Source organism: Lepisosteus platostomus, chromosome 1 (genome assembly GCF_059453375.1).
Source record: "Lepisosteus platostomus isolate fLepPlt1 chromosome 1, fLepPlt1.hap1, whole genome shotgun sequence".
Classification (NCBI taxonomy): domain Eukaryota; kingdom Metazoa; phylum Chordata; class Actinopteri; order Semionotiformes; family Lepisosteidae; genus Lepisosteus; species Lepisosteus platostomus.
This window is the reverse complement of record NC_142611.1, coordinates 23,110,488-23,136,520: the sequence shown is the minus strand read 5'-3', so window position 1 is coordinate 23,136,520 and position 26,033 is coordinate 23,110,488.

Here is a 26,033-nt window from a genome sequence, read left to right as displayed (position 1 = left end):
TATTTGGTCTCACACATGCATTTTGAACATTTACCCAGCTTGTGAAATTAATCAGAAATGCATATTGCTGACTAAATGTGACACTGTGGAGTCAGTGATAGTACATCTTTGATGTAATAAAATAGATAAAAACTTTTTTTCAACAATATGGTAAAAATAGAGCAAAAAATTGAAAATAAATAGTAATCTATTCATGTGGAGCATAAATTATGTCAAGCAAGCACATTACATAACCACCAATCTTTTTTTCTGCATTTTGATGCATTAACTATGAAAACAAATACAGTGATACCTAATAATTTGAATTCAATATGGTGCCATTCCATGGTCACGTCTTGTGTGTAGCCCTCTCATTCATCTTGTTTATTTTTGTGTTATGTCTTGTTTTTTGTGCAAAAAAGACATGTGTGACCTATTACCTTCGATTGACAAAAACTACTGGACCTGAGATTTAGAGCTTTGGATCAGACGTCAGCTTTGTTTATCAAGCACAGAACAAACATGGACATCAAAGCAAGAGGAAGGGGATAAGAAAAGTGGCATATTAGTGCAGCTCTGGTTGCTCATCTGCATCCTGCTTGCACATGTACAGATGCAGCCATTCAAAGTGCGCAGCACAGACACGTACCGCGGGTAATTGGCTACGTCATCGCGCGTCATACCACGGTACGTGATTGGTTGACCGACAGGGGCACTCGTGGTGCGTTGGTCGGTCGTAGATAGATTTAAATGTATTTACTGTGCCCGTTTTAGTGTTGAATATGTATATGGAATTTTACCACTGAAGGGAAATCTTAGTAGCTGAGCATAAAAAGAAAAGGAGCATAATGCGTGTGAAGGCCATAAACTATATAAATTTTGGAACATAAACATATGACTGTATGTAAACTGTACTGTATATGGCTGGTCTCGGTACTTTAAAGAAAAAAAACACACCAGTATTCCATTTCTTCCTAAACATTTTAAGCATCGAAGTCTTTAACTAACGTGAAATAACATGTAGTGGTAGTTTAAACTTTTCTGCGAATATAATATGGAATCGCGTATCTAAAGAAATTAATAATGATATAATTATATTCATATACTGCAACACAATAGTACACGCTGTACATTGTCTTTTGATACTGTATGTGTAGGGCTGTTTCACCACTTCTCATGCGACCTTGCGGGTGGTACTATGGTCTACGTTCCTGACTTCTGAACCACAGGTTGGTTGTTCAAATCCAGCTGGGGCCACGACTTTTCTTTTAACAAACATTTCTTTAAAAAAATAAAATAGCAATATTATGGACAATTAATTGACTTTTTATATTTCTAAATATCACAACATGATCCAATTTAAGTCATTTTTAATAACAATGAATAGTCACCTTCTTTCCTTCTGATAATGGTCCCTGCTTCTGCTTCCTGCTTCTATCGTGTGTGTTTGTGTGTGTGTGGGGAGATCCCTTTAGATCACCCTTCAGATTTAAAAGGTTATTAATCATATCTTCGGTGTCGCATCTTCCCAATGTAGCTGATCTTTTGCTGCCTGGGTAAACTATCACAAAGCTTTAGAGAACTTAACATTTCTATTATCAACAAATTGTAAATACGACGTTTACATTGGCATTATTCATTTTTCACTTGAGTGTATGGAGGATTGTGAGCTGTCACTGAGAGTAGACCCCCCCTCTTAGGCTGCGCAAACGATCTTTTAAATTTTTATAGAGAAATGGAGGCTGTACAGTATGCGTTACAATATAACATTTATATTGATTTAAATCGCATTTTGATTTAAATCGCAAACGCGTATTTAATTAAATGTATTTTTTAATTCACAATCAGACAAATGCAACATAAATTGTTATCTTTGTCTTCTAAGTATCTTAATAAACTTTCAGCATAGCTTTCTCCCCGTTTAGATTTATTTTTCTTGGGATTTGGGGATCAAACGTGGAAAGATTAGATTGTAATCGTTTTTATTTTTTAAATACATTTTAGAAAAGTGTAATCTATCCTAAACAGCTGTATTTATTTAATACCACTTGATACTTATATTAATGGAGTTTAGTTGATACTGTTTAAACTTTAAATTATTTTAAATTGTATTACAGCATTGTACACATGCTTAAAAGAGAAGAGAGAAAACGCAAGCCTTCTTCAGGTGTGAGGCTCTTATGTTCAGAATGAAATGCTAAAATGTAATGTAGGCTTTAAATGGGTTCAATTATGATTTGGGCTTGATTAAGGTCACTGCCTTTCATCTAAAATGAATCCTTCTAAACTAAAAATAAGACACAAGAAGAGAAGAGGCTCTGGTGAAATTTTTCTTTTTTTAATTTCTCTTTTTTTAAAAAAAAAACATCTTACCCGCTGCAATCCGGGCCCAGAAGGATAAAAAAAAGTCAGACAGGCAAGGGGGGAGAGTGAGTTCTAAATAAAGAGGTATCCAGGTGAACAGTGAAATGGGCGGACAGTCTGGGGAGATCACCCGTTTTCCATGTAAATAGTTCTCTGGTTCCGCACCCTTTGCTGTTTCTCTCGCTCTCTCTCATGCTGGCGGGCTTGTCTTGTGTCTCTCTCTCGTCTGGGCACGGGAGTGCTGGTGAAAGGTGTTGACGGAAACACCTGATCATCAGCTCGAAAGATTTCAGTGCTTTGTGTATATTCTAATGGCAGTGGGGGCAGGGTGTGTGGGAACAGGTTTGGTTGAAATTGCATTGGAGATCTATGTTCTTCACCCTTGAAACATTTTCTCTGAAAGCATTTTCTTCCCAGTTTAGCCGATCTTGTTACAGCTGTTACAGTTTACTATTATTAACCATATTATTTGAAGTGCTTAATGCCATTTTTTGACCACACATGAATATTCTTACATCCATATTTTCGTAAGGGAATCAGTGCGAATTGTAATACTAATTAAATGACCGTGGGCACTTTCCACCCCCTCTGACAGCAGGAACATTCCTATTCTTAGCTCAGCAGCTTTTTACAATATAGGGTGTTCAAACCGTTTTTTTTTTACACAGTGACACAGCGTCGTGTTGTGAATCTGTTTTTCCATGTTTACAAAGAAAGTGGAATACAGTGACACTACCTGCTATACAGATACATATGTTTAGATATTTAGACCCTTAAATTAATATTGTTACTATTAATAATGATAATAATGATAATCGGCCAGTGAAAGCTCTGTTGTGCTTCACATGAATGACTGAAACATTTTACAGAACCCAGGATTTTACACTATATTCCCCATTATAAAACAGATAATTCCGGTACTGAAGTCTGATTGCCTGACATACATTCGAAGAAGTCCTATATTTTCTAATATAGGCACATCCCGGAATTTTGACTTCACTGTGTAATGAAGAAATTTGAAAGATTACTTCTTAGCGTAGATAAAAAAAGCTTGGATTCCCATGGACAGTATCTTATACACATATCTTTTTCTGTTGTCTTTGTTGATCTCTTGAGGATCCTTGTGATATTTTGAGCTCTCGTTGAATGATAAAAGTGTCGCAGTTTAAATCATTTTCATTGTTAGAAATTATGAAACGCTCTATTAAAAGCAAGGGAGTTTTTATATCTGTTATAGTAAAAGAAAATGCCCGACAAACTAAGGATTGAACAGTGGTTCAGTGCTTGTACAATTGATGGAAATGTTCAAATAAATGTGCTAAAGAAATAAACAAAAAAGAAAGTTATTACTTTATCATATTGGCTAGCTAATGTCCCATCCTTGTTAGTTAGATCAACGAAATGCTGTGGTGTTACTTTTTGTCGATGAAAAAACAAAGTCTTTTCATTTAAAATGACAGTTACAAATATTTGGCTAGTGTGTATTGTCTGTTTAGGGTTCTGTAGCATTCCACACGGCTGGGCAGCCTGTTCCCCCCTCCCGCCCCTCTCTGTGTAGAGTAGAGCCTCCTGACAGGGAACAAGCTGCCCAGCCGTATGGTTGAAGCTGATACCCTGGATTCTCTCCAGACACAGCTGTATGAGCTCCATCAGTCAGGACAGGAGGCTCTACTGCACGCAGAGAGGGGCAGGAGGGGGGAACGAGCTGCCCAGCCGTGTGGTTGAAGCTGATACCCTGAATTCTCTCCAGACACAGCTGTATGAGCTTCACCAGGCAGGACCGGAGGCTCTACTCTACACAGAGAGGGGCGCTGCAACTAATCCAACCCCAGGATACAGTCCTCGCTGACTGGGGCAAGGTAGAAGAGGTGTTTAACCCTGGCTGCCCCAAAGGGCACAGTGAACACCATGGGGGTCTGGCTGCCTTGCTGCCGAGGAGGACACCAGGCCACAGCAGGGTGATGGTTAAACCAGTGTCGACGAGGGCCTGGCAGGGTGAGGCAGGGAAGGAATAAGCTGCGGCTGCGGCTGTGGCCAACTCTTCCCACAGCAGGCGGGGTGAAGCGCTCCTTCCGGCTTTCCGGAGCGGGGGGAAGGCCGCCCCGCTCCACATTCCTGACAGCATCCGTGCTGGGGAAACTGGTGGTTCTCTGAGTCCGACATCATTGGTCATTTACTGTCCATCCTCCCGCTTCTGACAATGTAATGAATTTGGGTTCCTAAAGAAACTTGTGGAGTTAAAAATTGCGCTTTATTTCTTCTCCGTCACCACCCGCCAGCAGCACTCCCACGCCCAGACGAGTGAGAGACACAAGACAAACCCACCAAGAGCGCGGGCCCGAGAGAGAGAAACACCAAGGGGTGCAGAACCAGGAAACTATTTACATGGAAAATGGGCGATCTCCCCAGACTGTACGCCCGTTTCACTGTTACCTGGATACCTCTTGGAGGATATCCTCTATATCCTCTTGGGGGGAATATCCTCCTGGGGGATATTCTAACAACAAGTGATTATAAGACGATTTGTCAAAGTGCAATGAAATACAATATGCTGGACAGTATGCTTCTCAAAGCGCTTTACAGGATAACAACAACCATAACAACAACAATTTTACAAGTCCTGGGAGGAAGAATATCATCAATATTAATAATAATAATAATAATAAACTTTATTTTATATAGCGCCTTTAAAAGTGGCTTTTTAAAAACAACTTTTTTTTAATGCATTTGCATCTGCACACAGAGCAGTGTTTACTTGAACATGGAGATGCCATACTGAATAATTCCTGCACACAACCATTGCAGCGGAATTTGCATCGTTTGGCAGGGTTATTATTCATAAAAGTAGCGGTGGCTTTGGAGACAAAATGTATTTACATTGGGTTGGTGTAAGTGGAGCACTAATAAGCCCAAAGCTCCTGACAAGCTGGACAGTATGCTTCTCAAAGCACTTTACAAGATAACAACAACAATAACAACAACAATTTACAAGTTCTGGAAGGAAAAATATGATCAATGTTAATAATAATAATAAACTTTATTTTATATACCACATTTAAAGGTGGTTTCTCAAAGCTCTTTAAATTTAATATTATTGATTACTAATAATTTATGCTAAAACCTAGCTTTCTTAACACGAGAAGTACTAACGTAAGTAAATCAGTCACTTAAGCCGTGACACCACCGAGGCAAGTCATGTGACATGCACTGAAACAGCAATACAGATATTACAGTAATATGGTCGGAAGGTCAACCACATGTAAGACTTTGGTGCTTAAAATGTTTAGGGAGAAATGGAGTATTGGTGTGTATTTTTTCTTTAAAATACCAATAACAGCAACATACGGTTTACATAATATGTTTATGTTCCTAAATTAATGTCGTTTATGACCTTTATGACCTTCGTTATGCTCCTCTGCGTTTTATGCTTAGCTACTAAAATTTCCCTTTAGTGGTATTTCCATTTAAATATTCAATACTAACCGGATTAAAATGTGCACAGTAAAGAGATTAAATGATCAAATCTTTTCACTAACGACCAATACACCACATTATCTTCCGTGTCGCATTAACATTGGAATGTTTTTTTTTACAAGTGTCAAAAGAAGCGATACACAACCTGTCTCCTCTATAACTCTTCAGTTTACAGAGAAATTCCGCCAGAGCCTCACAACATTGTCCAATAATACTCTTCTTGTGTCTCATTTTTAGTTAAGCAGGTTTTGAATTACAGACCTTAACAAAAAACAGAATCCACCTGCGATTCTGGTGTTAACAAAACATGTTTACAAAGAAAGTGAAATACAGTAATACTACCAGCTATATAGATACATAGATTTAGATATTTAGATCCTTAAATTAATATTATTATTAATTTCTTTAGATACGTGATTACATATTATATTCTAGATTATGAAACAGATAATTCAAGTCCTGGAATCTGACTGGCTGACATCCTTCTGAAACGGTCTGGTATACAAACACTTTTTATTGTGTGATAAATTTTAAAGACTACTTCTTAGCGTAGATAAGAAAGCATAGATAAAAAAGCTTGGATTCTCATGTATCTGATACAAGTATCTTTTAATACAGTCTTTGTTGTGCTCTTGAGGATCCTTGTGATATTTTGAGCTCTGGTTGAATGATAAGTTTCACAGTTTAAATAATTTTCATTGTTAAAAATTATGAAACGCTCTGTTAAAAGTAAGGGAGTTTTTATGTCCATTATAATAAATGAAAATGCCTGACAAAGTAGGGATTGGACAGTTTCCAAGTGCTTGTACAAATGTGCTAAAGAAATGAACAAAAAAAGTAATTTATTTCTTTATCATATTGGCTAGCTAATGTCCTGTCCTCGTTAGTTAGATCAATGAAATGCTGTGGTGGTTTTCAATGAAAAAAATAAAGTATTTTCGTTTAAAATGAGTTTACAGCTTGTCCAGAGTCTTTCGTTATTAATACTATTAGTAATATCTTCGGGAAAGGCTTTGATGCATAAAATATTTCTGCACAATTAAAATATTTATGATAAAGGTAGGCTGTGTACTTTTGCTCAAATGAGCAATCTTGCTTTCATAAAATATACCAACATTTTAATGACTGATGATTAACATGCTGTAATACACAGTTTAAATTTAAAAGCTCAAATGCTGTACATGAGAGATTAAGCTTTATTGGCTCCTCCTGGCGGTTTTACTAGTTGATGCCGGATACTTTCCGGCATGACGTCAAATGACGTGTTTAACCGCGTGATACTGCGTGATACTGCGTTTTGATGAGACACGCCCACTGTGGTGTACCGCGAAATACCCCACGCGTTTTGAATGGCTGCATCTGTACATCGCTGCACAGTAAGATGAACTTTACTGTTGCATCAATACTCAGTGCAACTTGAGAGACTGCTGCATCTTCTGTTTCACTGAATCTTGGCTGAAACCCAACATTCCCAATACCACTGTACAACCTGCTGGAGTTATGCTCTACCAAATGAACCACACAGCTGATTCTAACAGCAAGGAAAAAGGAGGTAGCGTGTGTTACTTGTTTAGTAATCACTGGTGCACTGAAATTCTCTACAGTTCTTGCTCATCTTATCTGGAATACTCACTTTTTACCTACAAAGGGAATTTATGACACATCTCAGTTCCAACTATAGACAACCTGACCCTGAATGTTAACAAGACACAAGAAATCATTGTGGACTTCAGGAGACACAGATGGAGTCACCCGGTATCGATGGCACAGCAGTGAAAACTATCAGTTGCTTCAGGTTCCTCAGAATGCAGATCTCTACTAACTTGGCTTGGTCTCACAACACTGTAGCCAGTCTGAAACAGGCACAGCAGCACCTGCACATTCTGCGGTGCCTAAAGAAATGTAGTATGGGGAAACAACTACTCATGAAATTTTACCACAGCACCATAGAAATTGTTCTCACTAGTAGTATCACTGCGTGGTACAGTAATACTACCATGCATGACAAAGAAGCACTAAAAAGGGTTGTGGCAACGGCACAGAGGATTAAAGAATGTGATTTACTATCAATCAACAAATTTCACACCATTCGCTGTCACAATAAAGCCCAAATCATGGCACAGGATCCCAACCTATTCCTATATTTATATACACTTGTATACTGCTATCTGCCAACCCTCCACGTTTTACTCTGATGGAAAGGTAGCATATGTGATCTCAAAGTGATCTATGTTAATGTTAAAGGTTTAGATCATGTTATAATAATAATTAATAATAATTGCTTACACTTATATAGCGCTTTTCTGGACACTCCATTCAAAGCGCTTTACAGGTAATGGGGACTCCCCTCCACCACCACCAATGTGTAGCATCCACCTGGATGATGCGACGGCAGCCATAGTGCGCCAGAACGCTCACCACACATCAGCTATCAGTGGGGAGGAGAGCAGAGTAATGTAGCCAATTCATAGAGGGGGAGTATTAGGAAGCCATGATTGGTAAGGGCCAATTGGAATTTTGGCCAGGACACCGGGGTTACACCCCTACTCTTTTCGAGAAGCGCCCTGGGATTTTTAATGACCACAGAGAGTCAGGACCTCGGTTTTACGTCTCATCCGAAGGACGGCGCCTGTTTACAGTATAGTGTCCCCATCACTATACTGGGGCATTAGGACCCACATGGACCACAGGGTGAGCGCCCCCTGCTGGCCCCACTAACACCTCTTCCAGCAGCAACCTTAGTTTTTCCCAGGAGATCTCCATCCAGGTACTGACCAGGCTCACACCTGCTTAGCTTCAGTGGGTTGCCAGTTGTGAGTTGCAGGGTGATATGGCTGCTGGCAATGTTATTAAATGGCAAAAGATACTATCATTTCTGAAAAAAAGAGAACTCCCAGAGGGGCTTTTTACAGGAGATCTGTTGGATCTAGAATGTATTAAGTTACGGAGGAACTGTGTGGGACAGGTTTTGTACTCATCCTTTAACAATTAGAGTCAGGAATTGATATCCTTATACAGATGCAGCCATTTAAAACAAGGGGGGTATACTGTGGTAGAATGTGGTGGGCGTATCGCAGTATACTGCACTGTACTGTATGCAAATTAGATTATGTTAATAGTATCCGGAATCACTTTGTCAAACCCGCAGGTGGAGCTAATAAAGCTTAACCTCTCCTGTATAGCATTTGAGCTGTCACCAGAATACACCTGGTTTCGAATCCCAATCACTGCTGAGGGACAATCTTTATTCAATTAAGAATTTAAGTTGTATACTCTTTAGACTTTAAACGCTGTATTACAGTATGTTAATCATTATACATTAAAAAGTAAGTATATATTAAGAAAGCAAGATTGCTCAGTTGGACAAAAGTCCACCTTCCACCTTTATCATAAATATTTTAATTATGCAGAAATATTTTATGCATTAAAGTCTTTACCGAAGATATTACTAATAGTATTAATAATGAATGACCTTGGACAAGCTGTAAACTCAAAGTATTACCCTAGTCCACATTCTTTGTAACCATCATTGTAAACTAAAAGACTTTATTTTTTTATTGACAAAAAGTAACACCACAGAATTTAGTTGATCCGATCACGCATTCGTTTCCAATCATACAAAGTATGCCTTTCACATGCTCATAAAAGATATTAATGTAGGAACATAAACATATGACTGTATGTAAACTGTACTGTATATGGCTGGTCTTGGTAGTTTAAAGAAAAAATACACACCAGTATTCCATTTCTCCCTAAACATTTTAAGCATCAAAGTCTTACATTTGGTTATTTCGGAAAGGTTTTTACGTGCTCCTTCTGACCATATTATTGTACATTTATATACTTCGTGAAAATTGATTGTTTTAACCTTTTCTGTGAATATGCTCGTTATTGGATTAAACAAAAGCATACTTTTAGAATATGATTAATAGGAAATATAATATGGATTTGCATATCTAAATAAATTAATAACGGTATAACTATATCCATGTACTGTTGCTCAAACAGTAGTATAAGAGTTTCCATGTATGGCTGTTTCAGGGGTTAGCACATGACTTGCCTTGGTGGCATGAAAACTTAAGTGATTGATTTATAACCCTGAGGTCGGGTGTTCAAACCCAGCTGTCGCCATGATTTTTTTAAAAACAAATAAACATTTCTTTAAAAAACTAAAATAGCAAATATTATTGGCATTATATTGATCTTTTTTATATTTCTACATATCACAACATGTTCGTACTGTATGTACACAGCGGTACCGCAGGGTGTAGGGCGCAAATCCACCTGAGCCTGAAAGCCCTACATTAATGTTGTTCATTTGCCTGGCGCTGTGCGGTTTTCACATCTCTTTCTCTGGCTGTGCCTCTGAGTCTGAGTCTCTGTGTCTACACTGTTTGTAAACAAACCAGTTTCACAGGTATTTTCAAAGTAGAATAGGGTGAGTCTTCCATGAAAGACACTCCATCTTCCCCCACGGACACATGTTTTCTTAGAAAAACAGATTCACAATGCGAAGCTGTGAGTCTTCTGTGTAAAAACAAAATAGGTTTGAACACCATGGGTGCTGTTTTTAAGATGCTGCTGAGTAAAGTATAGGAATTTTCCTGCTGTCAGCAGTATTGGGTATATAGTTGACCCTTATCTGAATGAAAACAGGACATAAAGAAAGGTTTTCAGAAATCAAACAAAGCTTTATTCCTGTGCTTACAGTCTGGGTAATTGGAGGCTACGCTGTAATGCTTCCTATGGTGATATACAGCTGGGGCATTCGGGAATGTAAATTGTGTGAGTCAGATTATGAATGAATAAAAGATTTTTAAAAAAACGCGTTTGTGTTTGTTTGGGTGCTGTACCAGCTGTACCGAAAAAAAAGTGCCCTTTTTGAGTCTGAGTCACTGTGTCCGTCCTATATAATAATGCCACAATATGTCTTTTATGTGTCATAAAAAGCTGACTTGCTTTAACAAAAATATATTTACTAATCCTTTCGCCTGGCAATCTACCTGAATGCCCAATCTCTATCTGAGAAGCCCTCCGTGAAACCAAAAGAACCACAATTGAACGAGTGTTGATAATAAGAGAGAGAGAGTCCCTGTTACCCCCATTTTGATTTAAATCACAAATGCATGTTTAATTAAATGTCTTTATTGATTTACAATCTGACTTTGTCTTCTGCATAATAATTTATTTAATTGCATTTTGACAGATCGTCTCATAATCAATTGTTGTCAGAATATCCCCCCCTCCAAAAATCCTTTTTTTTGTTGTTTTGCTTCCAGTGAGGTCAATTTAAACATCACACCTCCGTACTAAAAAGTTCTATACAAATTCAGAGAATTATCATTACATACTGTATCACTATATATGTGTTTATTATCTTAGCTTGTAATACAAAGTTGATCAGTTCTCATATGACTGATCTTGTATTATCTGATCAGTAATTATCTATTATTTTATTGATTTCTATATTGTTTTTATTCATTGAGTATGTCAATTATGTTATTCACTTGTATTTTTATAGAATACAATTCTGAATAATAAGCAAAATAATATTTGAGTGGTAGAACTGTGTCAGTCTGCATTGGCTGCAAAGAAACAAGCAAAGGTTAATTGTACTATAGTCTTCTTTAGGTGTGAGGGCAGGAGTGGATGATAGCAGGAATAAACAGTAAATCACAGGAGAATAAAGGGCAGGGAAGGTAAGAAAGAGTATCCGAACGGTGAGAGATCAGAAGGAAGAGGTGTGAAGATGAAATCGGTAAACGAACGCAGTCATTTAAAAATAGACCAGTCTGTTATTGAGAGCAGGGAGAAAGTGTAATCTGCCTGATACAACTATTAAGAATAATATAAGAATTTAATCTTAAAGAAGATGTCTAAAGAATACTGAACACCAGTTTGCTGCTACCTTTCGACAAGACAGACCGTAGCTTTTCCACTTTTTTGTTTCCCTTTAGTTTCCCTACTGGTCATGTAATACACAGCATTGTGGAATAAAAGTTTATTTTAAAGGGAACATAGAGAAACTAGGAACTAGAGAAATCAAGAAAGGCTTTTTTCAATGGAATTAATGAATGCACATCCTATTCACTGGGTTATTTAAATACCAATATTTTTAAAAATGGATATTTAAATATTCAAAATTTAAATATCTTTAAAATACCAATACCAGCCATATACAGTTTGTAACGTAGGGATTTCTATATTTATGAAAACTGTTCCAGAGCCACTGTTGTTTCATCAGTGAAAAGTACATCATGAAATGCGTCTCCTTGTTCAATCCATTGGAAAAAGAAAAGGAGCATAAAGCTTCTGATGGTCATAAACAATATTAGTTTAGGAACAGGAACTGCATCGGAGAGGATACCATAGCGCATAGTGTGTTTTTTTTTTTTACTCCCTGGCTTCTATAGCTTCTGGGAAATAAATTTTTCCTGCACTAAAGTTTAACTCTTCGGAGCACCCTACATTAAAAACTCCAACCGTTTCATTTTGAGCTGAAGACCCTCACACCTGAAGAAGGATTCACAGCCAAAACGTTGGATTCTGATGCGGCTACCCACCAAAGTAAATGTATTGCAGTAAATGTTTATATCATTATATCTATTTTTTTTTCTTTTTTTAAAAAATCGTTTGCCCAGCCTAAGAGGGGGGTCTGTTCTCATTGACAGCTGACACTGTAAATGAGAACGTCGTATTTACAATTTGTTGATAATAAAAATGTTAAGTTTTCTACTTCTCTAAGTATGATAATTTACCTAGGGAGCTGTGAAAGCATGCGTAGGCAGCAAAAGATCAGCTAAACTGGGAAACTGGAAAATGTTTCAGGTGTGAAGAACACAGATCCCCAGTGCAATTTGTATCGGGTTTGTACCGTGAACTTTGAATGGCTGCATCTGTACATAAGCGTCTCCCTTTAATTAATAGATACAATTATAAAAGATACTCGGGGATGATATGTTCTTATTTCGGGGCACTTACAGATGCAGCCATTCAACATGCACGGTACAAACTCGTACCGCATGCAACTACCAACAAGCCACCGCGGTGTACTGCAGTACATGATTGGCTGGCCAAAATAACCGACGGGCACTTGTGGTGCATTGGTCAGTAGTGAAAAGATTTAATCATTTAATCTCTTTACTGTGCACATTTTAATTTGCTTAGTATTGAATATTTATATGGAATTTTACAACTAAAGGGCAATTTTAGTAGCTGAGCATAAAAAGAAGAGGAGCATAATGCATCTGAAGGTCATAAATGATATTAATTTAGGAACATAAACATATTATGTAAACTGGATATTGTTGGTATTGGTAGTTTGAAGAAAAAAATATACACCAGTATTCCATTTCTCCCTAACATTTTAAGCATCAAAGTCTTAAATGTGGTTATTTTGGAAACGTTTTTATGTGCTCCTTCTGACCATATTAAGTTTAAGTGCCTGTGGACACTTTTCCTGTCCGTGGGGGGAAGGGTGGACTGTCTTTTATAAGAAGGTAAGCTTATTGTACTCTGAAAATGTAGAGGGGGTGGAAACTGCTGCCGGTCATTTAATTAGTATTAAAATTCGCACTGATTCCCTTGCGAAGATATGGACATAAGAATATTTGTGCGTGGTAAAAAAAATGGCATAAAAATGACAAAATGAAGACTGTGAAAACATTCACAATGTACTTTATACACATACAGATGCAGCCATTCAAAATGAGCGGTAAAAACCCGTGGTACAGTAACCTACCTGCAGGGCACCGGAGGGCACCGTGGTAAGTGATTGGCTTGCCAAAATGACTGACAGGGGCACTTGTGGTGCATTGGTTGGTAGTGAAAAGATTTAATCATTTAATGTCTTTACTGTGCACATTTTAATCCACTTAGTTTTGAATATTTATATGGAATTTTACCACTAAAGGGAAATTTTAGTAGCTGAGCATAAAAAGAATAGGAGCATACTGCAACGCGTATGAAGGCCATAAATGATATTAATTTTGGAACTTAAACATACACACCAGTATTCCATTTCTCCCTAAACATTTTAAGCATCGAAGTCTTTAACTAACGTGATACCGGAGTCAACAAGCATACTTTTAGAATTTGATTAAAAGGGAATATAATATGGAATCGCGTATCTAAAGAAATTAATAACGATATAATTATATTCATGCTGCAAAAAAACTGCAATGGACATAAAAACTTCCTTGCTTTTAACAGAGCGTTCCATAATTTCTAACTACGAAAATTATTTAAACTGCGACACTTGTCATTCAACCAGAGCTCGAAATATCATAAGGATCCTCTAGAGCACAACAAAGACTGTATTAAAAGAATCACGTATCTAAAGAAATTAATAAGATATAATTATATTGTCGGTATATCTGTCGGTTCTACCTTAAGGGTCCAGAACCCATTGGCCACATCCACTGTGGTGAAATATTTCGCTGTTGTCACCTTGGCTAACTCCTGACCTACAGATGTAGCCATTCAAAGTGCGCGGTACAGACACGTACCGGAGGTAATTGGCTACGGCGTCGCGCATTGTGATGCACGATGACGCGCGGTACCGCGGTACATGATAGGTTGACCGACAGGGGCACTCGTGGTCCGTTGGTCTGTCGTAGAAAGATTTACAGTAAACGTCTTTACTGTGCCCGTTTTAGTATTGAATATTTATATGGAATTTTACCACTGAAGGGAAATCTTAGTAGCTTAGCATAAAAAGAATAGGAGCATACTGTAACGTGTGTGAAGGCCATAAACGATATTAATTTTGGAACATAAACATACAGCATATGGCTGGTCTTGGTACTTTAAAGAAAACATTTTAAGCATCGAAGTATTTAACTAACGTGATACCGGAGTCAACAAGCATACTTTTAGAATTTGATTAAAAGGGAATATAATATGGAATCGTGTATCTAAAGAAATTAATAACGATATAATTATATTCATGTACCGCAACACAAGAATAGTACACGCTGTACAATGTCTGTTGATAATGTTTCTGTAGTGCTTTTTCAGCACTCAGCATGCGACCTTGCCAGTGGTGCTGTGGGTTAGGTTCCTGACTCCCATGTCACATGGTCTGTGATCGAATCCCACTGGAACCATGACTTTTTTTTTAACAAACATTTCTTTGAAAAAATGAAATGTTTCCCTTGGTCAGAGATTAAATACAACCTCACTCGCACCAAACAAATTTATATTTCTAAATATCACAACATGATCGAATTTAAGTCATTTTAATAACAATGAATAGTCACCTATGCGTTACAATATAAACATTTATATAGATTTATTTTTCTTGGGATCATGGGATCAAACGTGGAAATTATTTTTTAAATACATTTTATAAAAGTGTAATCTATGCTAAAAAGTTGTACACCACCTGCTATAAAGATACATATTGTAATACTTTCGGGTTCGGATAGGACAGACACAAGAACTCAGACTTGCGGAGTTAAAGCAATTTAAAGCCTTGATTTTATATATCACCTTTAAAAGTGGAATCTCAAAGCAAAGAAAATACCCAACACTGATTGTACCCATCTGTCATGCTAATAAAGCACCTTGAATTGAATTGAATTGAGGGAGAGAGGGGGGGAGAGCGAGCGAGAGAGCCAGGACAGACAGGCAAATAAGATACACTCCACAGACATTCACAACAGCGACATATCATAAAACGTTTGCACATATAGTTAAGTTATTACTTGGTTTTCAAAGTGCAATGAAATACAATATTATTGTTGTTGCTGTTATTGTTGTTTTTATCCTGTAAAGCGTTTTGAGAAGCCACCTTTAAAGGCGATATATAAAAGCGCTGATTCTTATGGAATGTGTTCCACCGGGGATTCAAAAAAACTGCAACGGACAAATAAAAACTCCCTTGCTTTTAACACAGCGTTTCATAATTTCCAACTACGAAATGTATTTAAACTGTGACACTTATCATTCAACCAGAGCTCGAAATATCACAAGGACCCTCTAGAGCACAGCAAAGACTGTATTAAAAGTATACTAGTGACAAACTAGTATACTTTATATCTTTTTTTCTGAACCGGGGAAAATCTGATCATGTTTCTCTGTAACAATAATAAAAAACATTATTTTACATATCACCTTTATGTGATATCACCTTAAGGACAGCACATACAAGGATTAATTGCACAATGGACCGCACAAAGAAATTTAAAGTAGTCTTCCTTAGGTGTGAGGGCAGGAGTGGATCGCAGAAGGCATAATCAGCAAATTAGGAAAACAAAGAACAGGACAGGTGAGACGTTTATCCAGAGAGCGAGTAATCAGAAAAAGGAACAGCTGTTACGCCCAGGTTTTACGCTCTCTCTCTGCTGAATGAATAAAAGCATTTTATTAAAAACGCGTTTGCGTTTGTCTGGGTAATTTACTTTGTAATATGTGGTTTACATCTACTGTATTGCTTTGAGATGCCACTTTTAAAGGTGATATGTAAAATAAAGTTTTTTATTATTGTTATAGAGAAACATGATCAGATTTTCCCTGGTTCAGAAAAAAGATGATTAAAATCTGTAATCTTTCCACTTGTATGTCATCGGAAAATACAGTTTCTGTATCATCGGAAAAAAAGTTTCTGCTTTGTGTAAGGATGGTATCAAAAAGTAATCTAAGTGGTGAGAAAGCTGTGCTCCTTAAAGCGCTTTACAGGATAACAACAATAACAACAATAGTGTTAAGCTGGGCAAACCATTTTTTTATAGAAATACAAAATGAGATATAATGATGTGTTCCGGCTAAGACATTAACGAGTACAACCCCCCTCTCTGCGGGAGTGCTGGCTGTGATGAATTAAACCGGTTTCACAGGTATTTTCAAAGTAGAAGGGGGCGAGATTTCCAGAGAAAGACACCTTCCCCCTCCAAAGCCAAGGAAGTACAGTACTTACTAGTTAAGAAAGCTAGGCTCCTCAATGAAATCGCTTTAACATGCTAATGCATTGGTCTAACAGTCCGGGCGTGGCAAGCTTCTAATGTCAACTCGACTCGATTGGAAGACAATGAACATATTCTAGCCCTAAATGAATTAATGGCAAACATGGTTTACATAAAAGACATTTTTCCAAGAAAGTTTATAATAATACGATCTATATTTGTAATCTGAGCCTAAATAAAAAGAAAAAGCATTTTCAGAGAGCAGTCACGCTGTGTTTATGTAGAAAAAGTGATTAGGTTTATGAGCAATCTAATTACTTATTCGTTTAAAACGTTTATTATTAATTTGCTGGACAGAGCGGTGAACATTATTATGGATAAGACAAAGATAACGATCGTGATCAATTTAGAAATCTGTGTACGCTTTAAGGTTTTTACTTCTTAAACGTTTAAAATACACGTTTCGAATAGAAAGAAATCATCTTCCTGGTACAGTATGAATAGCAAACCAGCATGTCTTTTTTCTCCAATCAGAGGGGTTAGACGCTCGGTTAAAAGCAAAGGAGATTGTCTGTTATAGTGGACATAAAAACAAGAGTTCGCTGGCATTATATCCTAGAAGACACAGACTGGCGCCAGACCGTTAGAATGCCCGAAGCGTAAAAGAAAATGTCTGATGAACTAGGGATTGGACAGTTTCCAAGTGCTTGTACAATCGATGGAAATGTTCAAATAAATGTGCAAAAGAAATAAACAAAATAATCATTTATTTCTTTATCATATTGGCTAGCTAATGTCCTCTCTTTGCTAGTTAGTTGCTGTGTTTCTGCGTTGGGTAGCAACGGGTGACTGTTCTCAGGCGGAAGATGTAAACAGCTTAATTTTCGTGTTAAATAATTTTTTAAAATTAAAATTCATTCTATACAGCAATCGCATATTTGGGTACCGTTTCATAAAACTTTAATGCTTAAAATGTTTAAGGAGAAATGGAAGACTGGTGTGTATTTTTTCTTTAAACTACCAAGACCAGCCATACACAGTACAGTTTACGTACATACAGTAATGTTTCTGTTCCTAAATTAATATTGTTTATGACCTTCAGATGCGTTATGCTCCTCTTCTTTTTATGCTCAGCTACTAAAATTTCCCTTTAGTGGTAAAATTCCATATAAATATTCAAAACTAAGCAGATTGAAATGTGCACAGTAAAGACATTTAATGATATGATTATTTAAAAATTGAAATAAAGATTTAATAGAATCTTTATTTAAATCTTTACCACAGAACAGAGGCTGTGCCAGAACCTGGCACTGCTGGAGCAGCACTGTCAGACCTGGGCGCCGACAGTCAATCTGGACAAGACCAGAGTTATGGTTTTCCAGAAAAAAAGCCAGACCTCAGGGAAACAGGTACAAATTCACACTTAACAACACATTAACACCTAACAACGGGAGCAGGGACGAATTACGCCAGTACCCATTATTGTTAAACATACAGAAAAGAATATTAAAGTATTGAAGTATTGGCTTTAGTATTAGCCATACAGAACATTAAAGTGCCCCTTTCCATTCAGCGGGTGTCTGAGCCCCTGTGTTATATCTTCTGACAGTCGCCGCTGTGAATGTCTGTAGAGTGTATCTTATTTTTAGTACTATATTTTTGTATTATATTCCCTATTAATCAAACTCTAAGAGTATGTATCGGCTTTTCCCCCCCTCTCGCCCCTAGGAAGGCCGCCGACCAGTGCGGCTGTCCCACAGTGAAGCGGGCGTACAGTCTGGACAGGTATAGATTACACTTTTCTAAAACATATTTGAAAAATAAAAACGATTACAATCTAATCCTTCCACGTTTGATCCCAAAATCCCACGAAAAATAAATCTAAACGGGGAGAAAGCTATGCTGAAAGTTTATTAAGATACTGAGAAGACAAAGATACTGTATCAATTTATGTTTCATTTGTCTGAAATATGATTAAAAAAAAACACATATCATTAAATCAAAACGCGATTTAAATCAATATAAATGTTTATATTGTAACGCATACTGTCCAGCCTCCATTTCTCTGTAAAAATCTACTCTATTACAAATTTACAATTTGTTGATAATAGAAATGTTAGGTTCTCTAAAGCTTTGTGATAGTTGACCCACCCAGGCAGCAAAAGATCAGCTGCACTGGTAAGATGCGACACCGAAGATATGATTAATAACCTTTTAAATCTGAAGGGAGATCTGAAGGGATCCCCCCCCCCACCACCACACACACACACACAATAGAAGCAGGAAGCAGATACAAGTATCTTTTAATACAGTCTTTGCTGTGCTTTTGAGGATCCTTGTGATATTTTGAGCTCTAGTTGAATGATAAGTGTCGCATTTTAAATAATTTTCGTAGTTAGAAATTATGAAATGCCCTGTTAAAAGCAAGGGAGTTTTTATGTCGGTTGAAGTAAAAGAACATGCCTGACAAAGTAGGGCTTGGACAGATTCCAAGTGCTTGTACAAATGTGCTAAAGAAATTATACAAGAGTATACAGCTTGTCCAAAGTCATTCATTAATATTAGTAATATCTTCGGTAAAGGCTTTGAAACATAAAATATTTCTGCATAATTAAAATATTTATGATAAAGGTAGGTTGTGTACTTTTGTCCAACTGCGCAATCTTGCTTTCATAAAATATACCAACTTTTTAATGACTGATGATTAACATGCTGTAATACACAGTTTAAATTTAAAAGCTCAAATGCTGTACATGAGAGGTTAAGCTTTATTGGCTCCTCCTGGCGGTTTTACAAGGTGATGCCGGATACTTTCCGGCATGACGTCAAATGACGTGTTTAACCGCGTGATACTGCGTGATACCGCGACACGCCCACCAGGGTATATCGCGAAATACCCTACCCATTTTGAATGGCTGCATCTGTATGTGTCAGACCTGCGCGCACATCTGCAGGCAACCTTTGCTTTTGCCCAGAACAATCTGGGAAGGAGTGCAGAGAGTAGGAAGGCATACTATGACCGAAAGGCAGTTAACCAGGAACTCCAAGTAGGAGACAAGGTTCTGTACTTCCAATTTGCCAAACCCACAGGGGTGGCCCGGAAGTTCTTACCCAGTTGGACAGGATATTGTCGATAAGGTATCACCGGTAGCTTATCGAATTCAGAATGAAAAGGGAAGGCAATCTCTGGTCTACAAGTGGATGCATCGCAACCACCTCCGGTTGTATCGCCCACCTCAAATGGCGCCGGAGGACACAGAATAGGGTTAAAGTCCAAACCCGATCAAGAGGGGGGTGCCCCTTTATAGCTGCAGGTAGTTAGGTACTGTAGTGTAGGTCCTGCTAGAAAAATATATTCAAAATTATAGTGGAACTGTACCATGTGCCTCATCTGTGTTCCAGAATGGGAATCCTAAAACTGCCACGGCTGGTCCTGACAGTACTGTGGATCGCCTCGACACAGCCCCTTGAAGTTGTGGAACCCGGTCCTCCTACCGGCATAGTCCTGCAGGACACTCCAGGATTGTTACTAACAAATTGCAGAACATATACTCAGCGAGTGTATGTACGGCTGGACCCAAGTGATGTGTTTCAGAAGCACATCGACATGAACAGTAGGGTGTCCTATCATGGTAGGCAGTGGGCTAAGGATACTGTATGGCATGCCCAGCTAGACACTATACACATGCTCCACCAGCTGAGGAAGGCAACAGTCACCCAGGAGGAGATGACAGGCCTCAGCCGCCCCAAAAGGTTCTTGGGGGCTCTGATTGCTGCAGCCTCCGCCGTGGGTTCACTATTTTCAGCTGGTCTGTTTGCTGCTAACACTGTCACCCTGACCACCCTGAGAAGGCAGGTGTCAGGGTTACATAAGGAAATGCCAGAAATTTATGACAGGCTGTATCAACAGCAGCAGCAGCTGGAAAGCCTAGGGAAAACCTTACAGGGCACAATTGTAGCAGTAAATCTTCACGCAGCAGTGTTAAACAACACCCTCCACACCGTGGGCAGGATTGTCGACATGTTACAGTGGGACTATGCTTATGTGCAACAGGTCAGAATGCTGATGCAGGATCTGCTCAGGGAGCTTAGTGCCGCGGAAACTAGCCTAGCCATGGGACAATTCCAACCTACCTGGTTCCACTTCCCTTAGTAGAAGAAGTACTAAGGACAACCACTTCCGAGATGGTGCAGCCATTGCAAGCATATCTTGCATACAGTCTAGACAGTGCCATTTCCATACATGTCAACCCTGAAGCCAAGGAAATAGGTTTCCTGTTGAACCTTCCCATCTTGAGTAGCAAGGATATCTGTAGACTCAAGTCTATATCGAACGTTGGCTTCTGGAGGGGGAACATGCATGTGAAGTTGACCACCCCTCAGCTCGTAGCTTACCAGGAGGATGATCCAAATTTGTACCTTGTTCCAAACCTGGAACTGTGTATATCAACCAAGGATATCCACTGGGTATGCCCAAGTAAGCCATTCCTTAGGGACACAACTCAGAGGTTGTGTGGTATCAGGAAGGGGCTGGCACTGAAAAGCGTAAAGCCACAGTAACGAGCAGAAGGGAGGTTAACGAACCCCAGGTTGAGCAGGTGGGAAAGAATGGCTGGTCAGCGCACCACAGTTAACTGTTACAATAACCTATGACAGACATGATACAGCTACCGAAATGCAGCTACCCAACCAAAAAGTTTTTCTACAAGTTCCTGAAGAAGCTATAGTGCATCTCAACGATTTAGCACTATATCACATGGAGTCAGAACTGTATGAAACGGAACTCGAGATTGAAGTCAACACAGTGTTGACTTGGATGACAGAATCCAAGAGACAGTAAGCCGACACAAACTTACAAACTATGCTGGTAGGTCCCAAGCACAGTCGTTGTGGATCCTCTGGGGAGCTGGGAACAGTAAACGTGGTCATCTTGACACTGCTGCTGGGTAGCTGGATCATGGCTGGGGTAATGTGTTGAATGCTGTTCACTTGTATCAAAGCCTTGCGGGGTAGTTTGAATGAGACAAAGGGAGCAATGGTTTATCACCGAAATCAGGTAACCACTCCCAAACGTCTGCCTGCTGCAGAGCTATCCGGTACTGATAGTGAACTGCCAGAATTTTAAGGTCTAGGGCTAATGATGATGCCCGATACCTCATTTCTATGTACCTTATAACCGAGAGCAGGTATACGCAATGTTCTTTCCAACATTATTTCCTGTACGAATTCTCGAGAGGTAATGTGAATATTGGGTGGTAAAATCCACCGTGGTACAACAGACATCACTTAACTCTGTTTTTGTTTTGAAGGCAACAATGCCTCAGGACCTCGTGACGTTCAAAAAGGGGGGATATGTAGCGGCAGTGCTTGTTAATAAGACAGAATTAAATGTTGCCGTGCTTTCCTAAATGAGGCCCCATTTCACTCTCCATCTCTGTGGTGCAGCCACAGAGAAAGTATTCATGCAGGCTGATTTAAGATGTTTTCTTTTGATAAGGGATAGCTCCCAAATGGGGATGCACTTAGCTAAGCCTGGCTATCATGATCAATGGTCATCCATTGGTGTCTATCTGTCTAGGGAGTGCCAAATGGACATCTGGACTGCATTCCTTAGTGTCAGGAGTGTGACTCATATCTCACCTTGATCAACCAATCAGGGACTGGCAGGGCGTGGTAACACCACGTGGGTCTCCAATGCCCGCCAAACTCTCAACCAATCAGCACATATCTGTGTCTTGGTCAAAAAGGGAGCGCAAGCTCAGGTCGGGGCTCTCCTTGGCCATTTTCGCGCATCCTCAGAGACAATCACATGACAACTGCTGTTGTCTGCACTGGGACTTTGTCCTAAGCGCGAGGCCGAGGATCCCGTACGTACTCAGAATTCTCAGCTTCTTCCCAGGCAAAAGAGTGACTTGTGAGGACTCGCGGTCACACTCTGCGCATAGATACTTTCTACTAGCCAGCCGGACTGCTGGTAGATCCCCTCAGAGCAACGACTGCCCTGCGCGCCTCAGATAGATTCCTCCGCCCGTCCAGTTCACCTATATCTTTATGGAGCTGAGTTGTAGGTGACAAAGTAATGCCAGGTTCAGAGATAAAAAAGTAATCCCATTGTTTATAACACTATCAGGTATGGTGAGAGATTCTTAAATATTCAGGTAGGAAAAAAGCTAAATTAATGCAAACTCCCATTATTATGAATCAGGACTTCTCCCACTTGTAAGCTAGGGAACCTTTAAGACGTGGCATAAAAAGGGTATACACATGATTGGGGATTTATTTCAGCACACCTTAATGTCCTTTCAGCAATTACAATTTAATCTACCGCAAGAAGATTGGTTTTCTGCAAGTACAACACTTCATCGCCACTAAGATGCCTGCATCATTTGATATCTTTCCTTGTAGTGATATAGAAAAGTTTATTAGAGATAATAAAAGTGTGACACATTTTGTTATAACACATTTTGTGTTGTACTCACTTGCCCCTTGACTAAATTAATTTGCATATGGGAAAAGGATTTTAGTAATGAATATATTTAGGATAAATGGCTTGTAGTAATAAACTCTATAAGATCAATTTTCACATACAATAGACTAAGGGAAACCCAATATAATTAATAATCTATTAAACAGAATGAAAGTTGTCACTTAACCTTTATGTGTTAAATACAGTAGTTATCCAGGAAATTATTTTCATTGTTTTTGGGACTGCAAGTTGATTTAATGACTTTGGAGCTTTATTTCCCAGAATGAGTGGTATTTTTCACATTAAAATAAAAAAAGACCCTGGCTCTTCTTCTTTGGCCTACCTTCAAAAATGACATTTTCCCCATCACATTTTCAGGTTCTGGATAAATTATAAGTTTTAGCTAGTTTATTTGTTATGGTTTAGAAAATATATTTTAATCAACTGGATTAAGAAAAAAATACCTTCTGTTACACTTTGGTACAGAAAAAATTGACTCTGATGCCTCCTGAAAGGCTCAGTGCGATAGTGAAGAGGAACAAAATATATTTCCTCTTCACAACAGATGCAGCCATTCAAAACAAGCGGGTTATACTGTGTAAAAACGTGGTGCGCTTGTTGCAGTTTAACTCAAGTTACCGCATAATACTGTATATTCCCGCATAATACCGCATGATACTGCAAGTAAGATAATAGTATCCGGAATTACTGCCAGGTGGAGCTAATAAAGCTCAACCTCTCATGTTCAGCGTTTGAGCTGTCGCCATCAAAGTCTTTACCAAAGATATTACTAATAGTATTAATAATGAATGACCTTGGACAAGCTGTAAACTCAAAGTATTACCCTGGTCCACATTCTCTGTAACCGTCTTTGTAAAAGAAAATACTTTATTTTTTCATTAACAAAAAGTAACACCACAGCATTTCATTGATCCAATCACGCATTTGTTTCCAATCATGCAAAGTAATTCTTGAGAATCTCCGATTCACCATGCCTTTCACATGCTCATAAAAAATATTGATTTAGGAACATAAACATATTACTGTATGCATATACTTTACTGTATATGCCTGGTCTTGGTATTTTAAAGAAAAAATACACACCAGTATTCCATTTCTCTCTAAACATTTTAAGCATCAAAGTCTTACATGTGGTTATTTCGGAGACGTTTTTACATGCTTCATGCTCCTTCTGACCAGAAGTACTACTGTAAGCAAAACAAAAAAGGGTTTTTGGAGGGGGGGGGAAATATTTCTTGTGTTGTACAGCTTTTCAGCTAAATATATTTAACGCTTACACCTGACATTAGAGGTGCTCGCCTGCGCGGTGACGTCACCGCATTTCCCTCTGAATAGCTACTAAATAGGCAGTGAAAACAGTTGTCTGTCTTTCCATGGGGGGAAGGGGGACTGTCTTTGATTGGAAGGTATGCCTATTCTACTCTGAGAATTCCTATGGTCTTTTCACTGATAAACTTGTGTTAACAAAAACTACAGTATGCTTAAGTATGCTTAAGAGTTGTTAAACGGGTTTTTATTTATTTTTCGGCACAGCTAGCCGGCTGTCGAGTGGTCAGGCGCAGGCGGGCACCTCTAATGTCAGGCGTAAGCGTTAAATATATTTAGATCTTTGAATTAATATAATTATTGATTTCTTTAGCATCACAACATTGTCCAATAATACTCTTCTTGTGTCTAATTTTTATTAAGCAGGATTTGAGCTACGGACCATAAAAACCACACTTTTTGACCACGCTTGAATATTCTTCTGTCCATATCTTTGGAAGGGAAACACAGAAAGCCTTCAAACCAAATGCATTTTAAAGACCACAACTTGTGAAAATGTTCACAGCCTCCACATAAAACTATCAGTGAGCTAATTCTCTTTTTTTAAACCTCCAGTTTTTCATTGATGCGTAATTACGCACTAACTGGAACCCGGGGGGACCGCTGTGTACACATGTTCACAACGCAAGAAATACTGCCCCCCCTCCAAAAACCCTTTTTTTTGCTTACAGTAGTACTTCTCGTGTTAAGAAAGTAACAGATGCAGCCATTCAAAATGCGCGGGCGATACCGCATTATTTTCCGGTACGCTGTACGCAGTCTACCGCAAGTTACCGGTAAATACCGCGAGTTACCGGTAAATACCGCTAGTTACCATAAATTCTCCTATAATACGACAAGCAAAATAATAGTATCCGGAATTTCCGCAAGGTGGAGCTAATAAAGCTCAACCTCTCATGTTTGAGCTGTGGCCATCAAAGTCTTTAACGAAGATATTACTAATAGTATTAATAATGAATGACCTTGGACAAGCTGTAAGTGTAAACTCAAAGTATTGCCCTGGTCAACATTCTTTTTTTCATTGACCGTCTTTGTAAAAGTAACACCACAGCATTTCCCAATCACGCATTTGTTTCCAATCATGCAAAGTACAGTAATTTTTGAGAATCGATTCACCATGCCTTTCACATGCTCATAAAAGAGATTGATTTAGGAACATAAACATATTACCGTATGAAAACTGTACTGTATATAGTATGTATATGTATATTTAATGTCTTAACTGTGCCCGTTTAAGTATTGAATATTCATATCTAATTTTACCACTGAAGGGAAACCTTAGTAGCTGAGCATAAAAAGAATAGGAGAATATTGCAACGCGTGTGAAGGCCATAAACGATATTAATTTTGGAACATAAACATACAGTATATGGCTGGTCTCGGTACTTTAAAGAAAACATACACGAAACATGGTTTCATTATGACCAGAATCGGTCTTGAGATATTTTTAACTTGATTTACAGTATATGTTTCTAGGTTTATATTATGCATTTCATACG